Source organism: Octodon degus, unplaced genomic scaffold (genome assembly GCF_000260255.1).
Source record: "Octodon degus isolate 3935 unplaced genomic scaffold, OctDeg1.0 scaffold00029, whole genome shotgun sequence".
Classification (NCBI taxonomy): Eukaryota; Metazoa; Chordata; class Mammalia; order Rodentia; family Octodontidae; genus Octodon; species Octodon degus.
The window spans coordinates 2,259,120-2,272,540 of NW_004524605.1; the positions used below are offsets into that span (position 1 = coordinate 2,259,120).

The 13,421-nt window shown below is 56.0% G+C and overlaps 1 protein-coding gene across 1 annotated transcript in view; it reads left to right on the plus strand.

Annotated features, from left to right (window-relative positions):
- Positions 1 to 13,421, plus strand: part of Col23a1 (collagen type XXIII alpha 1 chain) — a gene marked incomplete at its 5' end in the record, with an annotated part of 260,362 nt that overhangs the window by 193,131 nt on the left and 53,810 nt on the right. The window lies entirely within an intron of this gene.

Below are 13,421 nucleotides of genomic sequence, written 5' to 3' on the forward strand. Positions count from 1 at the left end.
GACACAAATTCCAGCACCTGCAGCTTGAAGGGAAGAGGTTGATTTGGGCTCACAGCTTGAGGTCAGCAGGCTGCAGGGCAGAGCGAGATGCCAGAGGGACCCGGGAGAGGAAAAGGTGCTCAAGCAGGGCCGGCCAGGAGGCAAGGCGAGCTGAGGGGCCAAGGACAAGAGCAGAGGAGGTCCCGCCCATGGCCAGCTTGTCATTTAGGGAACTCAATGGATGGAGCCACCAGTGGACACCGTACCCCATGCCCCAAGCACCTCGCACACAGGCGAGAGTGGGGTGGGAGGCCCTGAACACCCAAACATAACACAGGGCCACGCTGGACACAGAGCAGGGCTACTGCCAACTGTTGATCACTTGGGATTCTCTGTAAAGACATCGCAGGCTGGTTGTAGTGCAGATGCAAGCTGGCCTTTTGCAATCGCTTGCAAATCATCCCAGTGTCCGGAGGGTTGTTCCAAGCTTGACTCCTCAGCCTGTGCTGACCGCAGGCAGGGAGGAAACTTCTTTTTGATCTCTCTTCTCCTCCCTGGGGAGGTGCTGGAATTACCATCCCTGCTTGGCCGGAAGGATTAGCAAGCTCCAGTGTGAGGCCATTTGCTGGCTCACTTTCGGGAAGGAGTCACCAGCATGTGCCCAGTTCCCAGAGGAATCGCCAGCAAGTCACGGGATCTGAGCACACAGCATCTTTAGTTTTATTTTCCTATTCATGCTACCAGCTCGCAGGGAGTGCCCCATGCCCCTGGCTGAAGATCGACTATGTCCCTTGAAATTTCTGATTGCTGTCAGGTAATTTAAAGTCTGGCTATCACTTGAAATCACAACAGTCTTGCTTTTAATAGCAGCCTGAAGATCAAACCCAGGCCTGCCACATCCTAGACACACCCTGCCACCGAGCCACGCCCCGCCCGGGCCCACAAGACACAGACTCAATTTGAAAAGCATGGCATGTACCCCACAATAGTTATGAACACACCATTCTTTCAGAGTTCTGGGTGAGTGGGGGCTTGAGGCCGTGGCTTCCTGGGCTGCGGAAGAGCTGAGGCCTGGCCAGGGACCTCCCTCCCCTGCCCCCTCGCCCTGAGGCCACCTGCTGAGAGTCAGGACCTCACTTGGCCTGGCGCCGGCCGGGGTATGCCAAGGCACCAGCGCCTGGGCGGCAGCTTGAGCTTCGTTTTTCACTGTAGGACCTCCACGCAGCTAGGCTCTGTCCCCTGGCCTGTAACCTCAGTGGTGATGTCCCCACGTCCTAACCCTGGAGGCACAGCCAGGGGACAACATATATGAAAAACCCTGGGCCACAGCAGGCAGGTGGTCTGCACCACCAGCAGATGGTGGCGGTGGTACCTGCGGTGGCGCTGGCGGCGGCGGCGGCGGCAGCGGCGGTGGTGGTGGTGGTGGTGGTGGTGGTGGTCGTTGTACTGAGTTTTGAACTCGAGGCCTTTGAGCTGAGCTACATCTTCGGCTCAGCTTCTTCTTCTCTTTTTTTTTTTATGTTGAGACAGGGACTCCCTAAGTCACCAACTGCCCAAGCTGGATGTAAACTTGTAATATTCCTGCCTCAGCCTCCCAGAGCACTGAGAGGATGGGCATGTGCTCCACGCCCATTGCTGTGACAGTTCAGCAAACGACAGGCTCCAGGGCCATCTTCTCCAGTGGGTCCCGCCCTTCAGCTTGAGCTGTTTAACAGAACACACAGCTTGGGAAAACAGAACCTCGCTAGTTCTGGTCACACCACCTGGCCGCAGCTCTCAGAGGAGCCAGTAGTGGTGATGGCTGAGGCTGGACTCCTCTGAAGGCTGAGGCAGGAGAGTTCTACCAGCTCACTCCTTCTGCCCTGCAGACAGAAGTTGACACTTTGGGAAACAGGGCGAGAGGGGCAGCTCGCGGGCACTGCCCATCTCCAAGCTTCCAGCCTGACAGCCTCCACTCCCTGCCTCCAAGGTGGGGAGCAGCCCCCCTCAGGCACATCCTGCCAGCCCTCCCGCAGCCACAGCGCCGTCTCTTACACATACAGCCAGGCTGCTGAGTATAGGAAAAGTATCAAAAAGATCCTGCATGTTACATGTATGCTGTGTGTTGTCATTTGTATCGATTGGACACCAGAGTCCTTCTCGTGGGCAACAGAAAACATGGAAGGTAAGGAAGGGCGGGCCTGCAGCCGGAGAACCTGCAAGTCAGCTTTCTGAAATTGTGACAAAAAGCCTGGTACAACCAGTTTAGCAGGAAGAAAGGCGTGTGCTGGCTCTCAGTCCATGGTCTCCTGGCCCTGTTGATTTTTGGCCCATAGTGAGGCTGGGTATCACAGAGGGATCCAGTGGTGGTGGAGTTGCATACCCCATGGCAACCAGGGAGAGGAAGGGGAAGAGGCAGGATCCCAGGCTCCCCTGACCAACACCCCCCAGTGACCTAACTGCCTTTACCAAGCACCCCTCCCACAGCCCACCGCCTCCCAGTGGCTGCACAGGCTGTGGCCAAGCCTTGGATAACTGGGCCTTGAGGGGACACTTATTCAAGCAACGGCACGGCTTAGACACCCACCAGGGTCTAGGGCGGGGGACAAGGGATGAGATCTCAGGCTCCCACCATGGCAGGAAGAGGTGGGGGTACCTTCCCGTGCTGGGGTCCCTGCACCCCACACTCATCCCGAGACAATATCCTCCAAGATCTGAGCAGCTGACCCGCTAGGGCCTGATGCACGGCCTGGCTTTCTTTGAAGAGCCACAGCCTACCGGCCTCAGCAGAGGACACAGAGGCTGGAAAGTTACGCCAAGGTGTATGATGTGCCGGTGACTGGGAGCCCCAAGACTGGCGCCTCAGACCAGGGAAATCGGGTGCATTTCTGAAAAGGTGTGATTATTGGGACCACCTTAGAGGTTGCAGAAAATAAGCAAGTGTATGGGCAGGGAAGGGCTCTGGATGGGGGTCGAGTGCGGGGACTGTGGTCTGCCGGACTGGGGAGGGAGGGGCCCAGAGGCCTGGTTGGTGCGCAGGACTGCAGCGCTGTGCGCCAGAGCTGGAGCTGCGCTGCAGCCACAGTCGCATGGGGCTGGCAAAGGCTCGGCCCAGACTAGGAGGTGTTTTGGATCCATAGTGTTTTTAAAGCATGAGGCAACAATTGAAAATAAGGGATGTTTCGCATAAAAATCCCAATTTCTGGCTTCTCCTGAAAAAAAAAAAAGATCTGGGGAACATAGTTACAACTACGGCTGCACTTCCGAATCCTCAGGTTCGCTTTGAAGACGTAGCAAGCTTAGGCTGCAGGCTGTGCGGCTCAGCTGGCTGCGGTGCTCTGTGCTGATGTTCCCTAAACAATACAGAACGACAGCTATTTGCATACCATCCGCGTTACATTACATGGTTTAGGTAATACAGAGACGGGAGCAGCTGGCCTCCCCATGTGCACAGGTTCTGTGCAAACGCTACCGCGTTCTGGAAAAGGGACTTGAGCACCTGAGGGTCTGTTGCAGCAGGGCACGCGTTCAGGGAGGGACACCTGTACATGGCAGCTGCCCGTTGCGAGAGATGCTTCCTCTCCAGTGTGTCACAGGGCCACTCCTCCTGTCTCTCCAGCCCTCAAATTCAGTCCCACTCACAATTTACTATGAGGCTTGTGCTCTTTTCTTCTAGTAAAGAAAGGCTTTGTCAGAAATCAAACATCAGCCACCAGGATGCCTTGTGATTTTTCACCTCGTGGGTCTGTGTCTTTTATCCACTTGCCCCAGCAGGCAGCAGAAATGAAAGCTGTGCCTGTGAGTCACTGAAGGAGTTTGTCCTCACGATTCACCAGCGCAAAAAACATCCACTAAGCTAATGCAAGCTAAAAGGGAGGGAAGAGTTGGGAGGGGCTCAAAGCCTGCAGAAGACAGCCCCAGGACCCGCTCCTGCACCACTGCTCCAGGGGCCCACAGCTCTCCTGGGATGCAGGAGACCTCTCACGGCCACGTGGATGCACTAAGTCTGGCCTATCCCCCACAGCTCGGCTGTCCTGGGGCATCTGATTGAGGGAGTAGGAATCCTATGTTTATCCTGACAGCAAGAAAGCAGGGAAACTTGCAATCCATGTTGGATGGTGGAGCTTACAAATGTGGAGAGGACAATCGCAAGCTCACGGGCAGAGCCCCACCCTCCACCCACCTTGCACCCCGGGAAAGTCAGAACAGGAACCTCATCATGAAAGGCAGGACTCCAGGAGCCCCCACCCAGCCCACAGCCCCGGGCCCTAGCTGGGCCCTGGCAGCCTCCTGGCAGCTGTGCGCTGTCCTGGCGTTGCTTGGCTTGTGTGTGCCTCATTCTGGCCTGGCCCTGCCAGCTGCCCATCCAGGGCAGCTGTGTCGTTATTTCAGAACGCTCTATTCTCCACATGGAATTCAGAGGAAGGTTCTGCTGGCCCAGGGACTGGGCTTCGCTCAGCCGTTTCCCAGCAGCTGATAGCAGCTGAGATTAGAAGATGAAAAGCCAGGCAGGTGCCCAGCGTGCTCTGAAACATAGACACGGGGCTACCCTGAATGCTGTGGCCTTGGCCCACTCCACCTCCTGTCCCAGGGCCCCACCGACTCCGGCCCCTGCCTGTGGGCTGTGCACCCTGGGGACCATTTGCAGTGCTCCAAGGTCACATGCTGAGTGCTCCCCTCAAACCCTGGCTGACAAAGCACTCACTGCACTCGGGGCTCGACGTGCCAGGTCTCCCCCAAGCCTCGAGACAACTAACGAATGCCAAGGTTACAGGTGGGGAAACCAAGCCAGTCCCAGGGAGATGAGGTGACAGCCCAGGGCCACACAGCGAGTGAACAGCCGAGTCGACTCAGCCACATCTGTTTGGCCTCAAACCTCTGCCTTTGGTTACGCCACATCCTATGTGGTTTGCAGGCTCTGCAACCATCTGTGCAAGCTCATAGCATTTCTGCCTTCTGGAAAGTCCCTTGCTGAGACAGCCATGGTGGCACACCTGGAATCCCAACGCCCATGGCCATGGTTGAGGCCAGCCTGGGCAATGTAGCTAAAAACGAACAACAAAGCAAAACAGAAAGTTCTTTTGTCACAGAGCCATGCCCAAGCTGCCAGGCATCCCCGGGCCCAGGTAAGGGCACAGCAGGAAACAGGGTGATGCCAGGACCATGCCCAGGCCTGACAGCCGTCTGCTAGCTGGGACTTCGCAGCATCATTCCTTCTCTACCGGGCCTGCACGTTCTCAATTTATTTAACAAGCGCTGTGTTCCAGCCACCGGGAAGGAAGCAGACAAGGTCCATCCTGTTGAGATGTTTCCGTTCCAGCAGGATGGAGAGGGCTGGGGAGACAGCTCAGGGCCATAAAAGCCTGCCTGGAAAGGTCCTGAGTTCAATCCCCAGTGCAAGGATGGATACCCTCAATAGGCAAGGAACAGGGGGACACAGACACTGGGGAGCGCAGCACCCGAGCTGAGAGCTGAGGGGCCAGGCCCACCTCCTCCCGTGTGGAAACTGGGAACAGAGCACAGAACAGAAAGAAGCAGTGGGTGGCTGCCCAGGTGGGGAGATGTAGGCAAGGCAAGGCCAGATGCTGGGGTCTCTCCAGAGCACAGAGTGCAGCAGGATTCCACACCCTCAGGGAGACCCAGGAGGGAGGCACCCGAGGGAGGCCCAAGCCAGCAGAAATGCTGCACACACAAGCTCTGCCCTTCACCGGTGACAGGGCCTGCTGAGTGACAGGATCTCTTGGCGCTTCTCTTGTACTAGGGCAGCAGGACAGAGGCCCAGGGGTCCCGAGGAGCCACCACTGCTCCCAGGATGGCCAGCCAAAGGCTGCGGCACAGGGCAGGCCACTGGACTCTCCCAGGGGCTCCTTGGTCACACAGCCCAGGGCCATGCGGCAAGCTCGGGGGCATGTCATCCCGTGTCCAGACAGGCTGAGATAGCCAGGAGGACAGGGGTCAGCAGTGACTCCGTGGCATCTGAGGCTGTGGGTGAGGCCTTTCGTACTCCCACTGGCTCTGCTCAGGCCAGTGACAGGGAGGTCGGCTAGGGCAGAGGGAGGCACAAGAGTTTCTAGGGCCGGGCTGCTCCTGTGGGCCGCACTGTGCATTCTGTGCTGGTGACTATCAGGGAGCTCGGAGACCGAGCTGCTCCTTGGATCAAACACAGCGGAAGGCAGGGCTCCCTTTCTGTGCCTCAGAACCCGAAGCTGACTCTGGTGGATTCCTTACTCACTTATACCAGATTTCCATCTCACCTGGGAGGTTCACAGAAGAAACTGGATACAGTGGTTTTCACCTGGGGGCACAAAATTTGGAAACCAGTTTGGTGTGAACTTTCAGGAACGATGGGGGCAAGGGGAGGGGGCTGTGAGTCAAAGAAAAGCTGCAGCTGAGACTGGCATGCTGCACCCAGGCACCCAGGCCGGGACGTCAGGCGACAACCACGCTCACAGCTCACAGAGCCTGCGTGGCCTGAAACCGAGGTGGAGCCCGAGGCCAGAGCCGCCCAGTGGCTGTGCTCCTGCGCGCCCCTCGGGGTCCACGTGCCACCTGATATTCCAGCTGGGACTTTAAACATCCCCCAAAGTCCCGTGTGTCTAACAGTGGGTCACCAGGCTGTGCTGCCACTGGGAGGTGATGGGGTGTAGGAAGCAGGGCCTATTGGGAGGAGTGAGGTCACTGAGGCGTGGCCTTTCGGGGCGCTGGAGCCTGCCAAGCTTTCTGGTCCTTGCTTGCTGGACCCCGCAAGGTGAGCGGCTCACTGTAGCACTCGTTGCCTGCGTGACTTTTGGCCGCCCCACAGGCCCACAAGCAACACAACAGCTGGCCACGGACTGAACCCTGTGAAGCCTCTAGTCATCTGGGCTAAGGTCAGCAGTGTGCGCCCCAAACACCTAGAGCAGCCTCCTGTTTGGACAGTTCTAGCCCCGAGGCTGCAGCGCAGAGATGAAGCCGGGAATGTAGCTCAGTGGCGACGCTGGCCTGGCAAGCCAAGGTCCAGGACTCGATTCCTAGGACACCCAAAAAAGTACAAACGAGCTGGGCTTGAGCTTGGCCTACACGTTTAGGTGGTCTCACAGCCTCAGTCTTGCCTGGGAACTGCTCCAATGCCAAATCTGCAGCCCCAGAAAATGTCTCAGAAAGTCTGCGAGTGGACAGAGCAGTCTGCTCCAGCATCCTGCAGGTAGCTATGACGTGGGCTCAGGCCTGAGCCTCCACTCAGCACCACCGTGGGCTCTGCCTTCGCCTGTGACACTCCCCAGCCTAGGGCAGCCCCCTCACTTCTCCCAGTAGGTTCCTGCACGTCCTCACCTCCTGTGTTCCTAGCACTCTGCAACGTGGCCCATCGTGGCGCCGTGCCTGTCTCCCATGCGAAGGTGGGAGAAGCCGGGCTTGTCATGCGCGCCCTAGCCCCAGACAGGGCGCCCTGCAGGGTGCTTAGCCAGCTGTCTCCTTCCCCTACCAACAGCCTGCACCTTCTTGCCTGCTCAGGGTGAGGTGCTGCCTCGAAAGCCTCAGGAGCCTTTGTTCCTCAGTCCTTTGGATTAAACCTGCTACTTTCTCTTCTGGAAGTTTTCACATCTTTTCTTTAATCCCGTGTTCCGGAATTCTAAGATAAAGCCCTTCTCAGGGTCTGTTTTCTAGAGATGAGCTTTCCAAAGATCTGATTTCTTGAATAATTTCCCTTCCAGATCTCTCCCTTCTGTCTGTCTGAAGTTTTACCATTGGAGGAAGGAATCGCAGGGCCTGATTCCGATTTCCTGGCCTGGTTTTCTTATCTCCTCTTTGCTTTTTTCTGTGTCTGGGTGTTTCATTCTGCTTCCCTAAGACGCTCCAAGGGCTCTCACAGCACAGCATGTCAGAGCGCTTGTAGCTGTCGCTGCCACTGTGGCTTGCGAGGCTTGGGGCAGGTGTTCCCGGGGGGCCTGTGTAACAGCGCCGCCTTCCTGCTGCACGGGCTCATGTCCACCCTGACCTCGGAGCCTGCTGCTTGCTGCTTCTTTTTAAGCACTCTGCTTTGGACGAGCCCCCGTCTCATCTGAGTTACTTTCCTTCCTCACTGCTCCCCTCTGCCTCTCAGGATGGGGCTTCGTCCATGCCTGGCACCTATGGCTTGTCTTCTGGAGTGGAAGCCCAAAATGTGGCAGCTTGGTGGACATGGTTGGGGCTGTCAGCAGTGGCCTCTGGGATAAAGTTTCCCTTCCCGGTGTTCTTCCTTCCTGCCTGGGGTGGCGGAGTCTGGAGACTGTTTTCCTCTCCCCAGAGAATAAACACGTAAGCTCCTGCCTAGGTTGGCACAGGGCAGCTGTCCAGATCAGGGCCAGAGGGCAAATATTTTAGCTTCAGCATGCCATATAGTTTTGCTCATGCCTATGCGACTCTGTCTTTGTAGAGCAAAAGCAGTCATAGCCAATACAACCAACGAGTGGACAGAGCTGTGTCTTAATAAAACTTTATAAAAATAGGTCATGACAAAGAAGTGGTAAGTGTCTAAGATGGATATGTCAGCTGTCCTAATCTGATCGTTATATACTGCACATGTGTATTAAAACATCATACCCATAAATAGGGACAATTATGTCAAATTAAAGTACATAAATATTTTAAATTAAAATACTTAAAAAGGCGGATTTAGTTCCCGAGCCCTCGTTCAGGCGCAGGCTGGCTAGCTGGTCGTGCGGGAGCGTCAGGGGTGTCCCCGCCGCGGGCTGGCTCTCTCTCCAGCTTCCTCTGTTGCTGGCTGAAGTCTTGAGTCTCACCTCTGCGCAGACAGTCAGCCCACTTGTCTGCCTCTTAGCGTCCTGTTGTGGCGGGCGTCTCCTCTCCGACCTTTTCGTTCTTAGATGTCAAGCTCTGAACACGGCAGGGACAACCCCACACGGGGGATCTGCTGTCCCCAGCCGTCAGGCTGCTTCTGTGTTGGCCCCTTGACTTGCCCCATTCCCACATGGAGCATACATTTATTGGGTTGGTTTAGGTTGTTATCTTCTCTAAATACAGGTTGATTGTTGGTTTTTAAAAATATTTTAATTTAGTGAGTACCACATAAAAGGAAAAAGTCCCCTAAAGAGGAGAATATAAAATCTTTTCTGAGATACAGTTTTGGAAAAAGTGCTACTCCATAGGCACCTGTCATCTAACAATTAATGCTCCCCGAGAAGGATACTAACAGACCCATTTTACAGATGGGAAAACTGAAGTCTAGAGTCGTTGATAATTTGAACCTGGGCTTCTCTATTCCACTTGCTCCTGGGCTGAGTGGTGGCCAGAAACTTTGGTTTTGCTCTTCTGGGAGGGAGCAGGATGGCCAAGTTCCCAAAAGCCCTAGAGGAAGGGCCAAGGGAGAGGTTAAAGGGAAAGTGGTGGTGGCAAAGGGCAGCCCAAGCAGAGATTAATGACAAGACTGAGGAAAGAGACTTTCTGACAAGGAGAGAAGGGACCAGGAAAGGTCTTGTATTCACCCAGAGTGTGGGAGAGGAAGATATGAAGGTGCCCAGAGTCCTCAGACAGAGGAGGATGCAGGTCAAGGGACCAGTGCGTGAGCACTCAGCCTTCCACGGAGGAAAGGCGCCTGTGTTCTGGGACAGACTGGGGTGTGGGGGGTGCAGGAAGAAGCCCAACACTAGTCCTGCACCCAGGAGGCATTCAGAGAGGGCACAGAGAGAGGCTGGCACCCTCCCGAGGCCACCCCTGTGACCCAGAGGGCTCCTGGCATCCATTCCCCACAGAGCCTCGGAGCCTCACGTCGCCCATGCTGGGCTGTAACTGGCTTTGCAAATCTTATCCTAGGCTCTGGGAGCTACTCAAGGGCAAAGACACACTCTTTTGTTTTCTCTTTAGCATACGCAGGTGGTCAGTAATGTCTACATGGACTGGCAGAATGGGCATGCCCACTTACGTGGTCTTGGTGGCCAGCACAGCACCTACATGAGTGGGTCATTAGTGCCTTTTTCTTGGGTGGGAAGATGGTCAAAATGACAAACAAAGTTTGATAATTCAATAGATGGGTGGATGGAGGTGGATGAGTGGATGGATGGATGGATGGATGGATGGATGGATGGATGGATGGGTGGATGGATGCATGTATGCATAGATGGATGAATGCATGGATGGATGGGTGAATGGATAGATGGAAGGATGGATGATGAGTGGATGGAGGATGGATAGATGGATGGATGTGTGACAGATGAGTGGATGGATGGGGGGTAAATGGATGGATGATGGATGGGTGGATGGATAGATGGAAGGATGGATGATGGATGATGAGTGGATGGAAGATGGATGGAGGATGGATAGATGGATGGATGGGTGACAGATGAGTGGATGGATGGGGAGTAAATGGATGGATGATGGATGGGTGGATGGATGGATGGATAGATGGATGGATGGATGGATGGATGGATGGATGGATGGACGGACGGATGGACGGACGGGTGGGTGGGTGGGTGGGTGGATGGATGCATGTATGCATAGATGGATGGGTGCATGGACGGATGGGTGCATGGACAGATGGGTGGCAAATGGGTAGGTGACAGATGGGTGGGTGACTGAGGGATGGATGGGCCGATGGGTGGTAGACGGACCAGGGTGCAGAGGACTGCGTGATGCCCAGATGAGTGCAGTCACTCTCTCACCCCAGAGCAAGCACAGGACAGCTTCTGCAGCAGGACGGATGGATGCAGGGGCTGGGATGCGGGAGGAGCATGCTGGAATGAAGAGAAGGTCACAGGCAGGGAGGGCGGAGCAGAGGGCCCCGCAGGTGAGCGCGGAGAGGGCCATCTGGAGCCGCGGGCGCACGGCCCACCACGTTCACACTCTCACGGGCTCTTCTCTGCCTGTTACGTTGCAGGCTGCAGGGGTTTTTCCCAAGATCCCTGTGAACCAGGACTAGGAGAACAAACCCACAAGCACTCTCCTTTTCCTATTAAAAAAAATTCTTTATAAATAAACCCTGAATCTACTTCCAATTATGTTTGGAAAGCCCAGCGATGGCTTTCATGAAGGCTGAGTTATGAGGGCTTCATTTGGAGCTGTGTTTAGGGACCGGCGGCAACACACGCATTCCCCAGAGCCGGTGCTAAAACGCACAGGAGATGAGAACCATATGCAGCCGCGCTGACGTCGGGCAGGCTCGCTGCAAGCACATGTGCATCCCTGTTGGCGGAATATTCAGCAAGTGTTCCAGAAAGAGGCCTTTCCTGAGATGGAGGTCAATGAGAATACTCCCCCAGCTCATAAATCCTTGGGAGAAAAACCAGGCCTGTCTCCCTCACACATGCAGCTAATTATCTGGGGTCTCTGGGCTCTCCCTGGGGAGTGGTTAAGAGCAGTTTACTAGGGCTCAACCCACTTAAGTGGTTTCCAGCACTAGGAAGACGTGGCCGCTTACCCTTGGTCATGACCCGGCATCCCCTCCCCTGACCACAGCAGAGGGGCAGGCACAGGTGCTGCAGAATGAAGGGGAACCAAGGCCACAACAAGTGGACTGGCCCCAGACACTCGCTGTGGGCAGCCTTGGTCTCCAGAGCCCTCTGCGTGGCCCCTTGGGGCCCGTCCACCATGGTCTGGCATAACTGGCTTAGCCTAGGCCCTCAGAGGAACAGGATGAATCCACGAAGGCCACTGCTCTGTGAGGCTGAGAAGGGGCAGACGGCTCCATCCTGGGGCGCTAGCTGCCTGTAGTGAGTGAATATTCCCAGCCTGGGGGACGGCGGGTGGCCAGCGTGTGATTCCAGGTCAGAGCTGGGCTAGGAGGGACCAGTGTTTTTCTGGGAAAATCATAGCAGGAGGCATAGTACTACAGATCTGCACAGAATAGCTCCCAGGGCTGTGCATCCAGGCCGGGACTCCAGCAGCGAGTCCTGAAAGGCACAAGGCTGGGTAGAGCAAGACAAGGAGGCTGGAGAGGGCCAGGCAGGTGCTCCATGCTCCCAGGCCAGTGGGGACCTGTGGACGCCTTCACAGGGCAGTGCATGATCAGAGCTGTGACCTAGAAGGACACCATGGCTCTAGTGGAAAGACAAGGGAGGGGATGGGAGAGTGGAAAAGAGGAGGAAACTGTGGACCACGGAGACACGCTGGTGGTGCTGGACCAGGGGGACAGAGGCGGACAACTCTGTGGCTTTCTCCTCCTGATTCTGTGCCTTGGAGCCTGTTACCTCTCCTCTTGTAACTGACGGTCCACGTCTGTAAGGATGAGGGTCCCCAACTCCACTGCGTGGGGCAGTCGTAAGGCTGCTGACGTGCACAGAGTACCAGGATGAGGCCAGCACGTGGCCCACGGCGCAGAGTGGCAGCCTCATCACTCTGGATTCAGAGGAAGTGGTTTGGAGTCACGGATACGAGGAATCCACCCAGGGCCCTGCTGGGCCTGGGGTGTCCAATAATGTTTTCCAGAGCCTGGGGATCCATTCAGAGAGAGGAGGGCTCTGTCCCAGCTCTGCTCACCCAGAGACAAAACAGCCTGGTGGCCCAGTGTGAGCTATGGCACCAGATCTCAGCCTCACTGCATGGATGCCACACAGTGGCCTCCAGGTCAGTGGCTTCTGCAGCAGGGCCCAGCCCCTCCTCTGTAGAGTGAGATGGTGGCGGCATCTTCCTGTCAGGGAGCTGTGGAAATTCAGTGGTGATTTATGTAACAGTGCGGCCAGACCCACAGCAGAGCCCTGTGACTGCAGCGGGACTGCAGCAGTCACTGCGGGACCCACGAGCCCGGGATGAGGTTCTAGAAGGCTCCGCTGGCTCCAGCCTGGCAAGCACGAGGGCACAGGAGGCCACGCGGCTCCAGAATTTGGTGAGGAAGACAATAATGTGCATGGCAGGGGAGATAGCTCGGCAGTCTAAGCGCCTGCCTAACAAACATAAGGACCCGGGTTCAATTCCCGGTACTGCTTGTCATGCCACCATGCCGACCACCAAAACCTGGACATGGTGTTGCATACCTGTAATCCCAGCACTGGGGAGGCTGAGACAGGAGGATCTCTACAAGTCCAAGCTACATATCGAGACTCTGTACCAAATAAATAAATAAAAGACTTTTTTTTTAAAGGAAAGGAAATAGTGTGTAGTTACAAAGAGAGAGCCAAGAAGTCCAGTGGCTTCCAGTGTTTCTCAGCCCAGCAGCAACAGCTGCTCCCGGGAAGTTGCTTAAGATGCCAATTTTCCAGCCCCCCAGAATCCGCAACTAAGGTGGGGCAGAGCACCCCCAAATCCTGTTCCAGAGTAGGCCCAGCCCTGCTGCCCCACAGGGCCTGAGCGCACCCTGTCAGGGCCCTGGGAGGGGAGCGATGCTGGCGCGCTCCCGGGTGGACTGAGCTTCCAACACAAGGAACGATATCTGAGCTGTGTCGAGGTGCACACAGCACACAGGCTCTGCGAGCAGCCTCCTCGGCACCCTGCAGGGTGCCCTGCCTTTGGGAACCCTGTTCCGATTCCAGCTTCCTTTTTTCACTCGCTTACCTGAT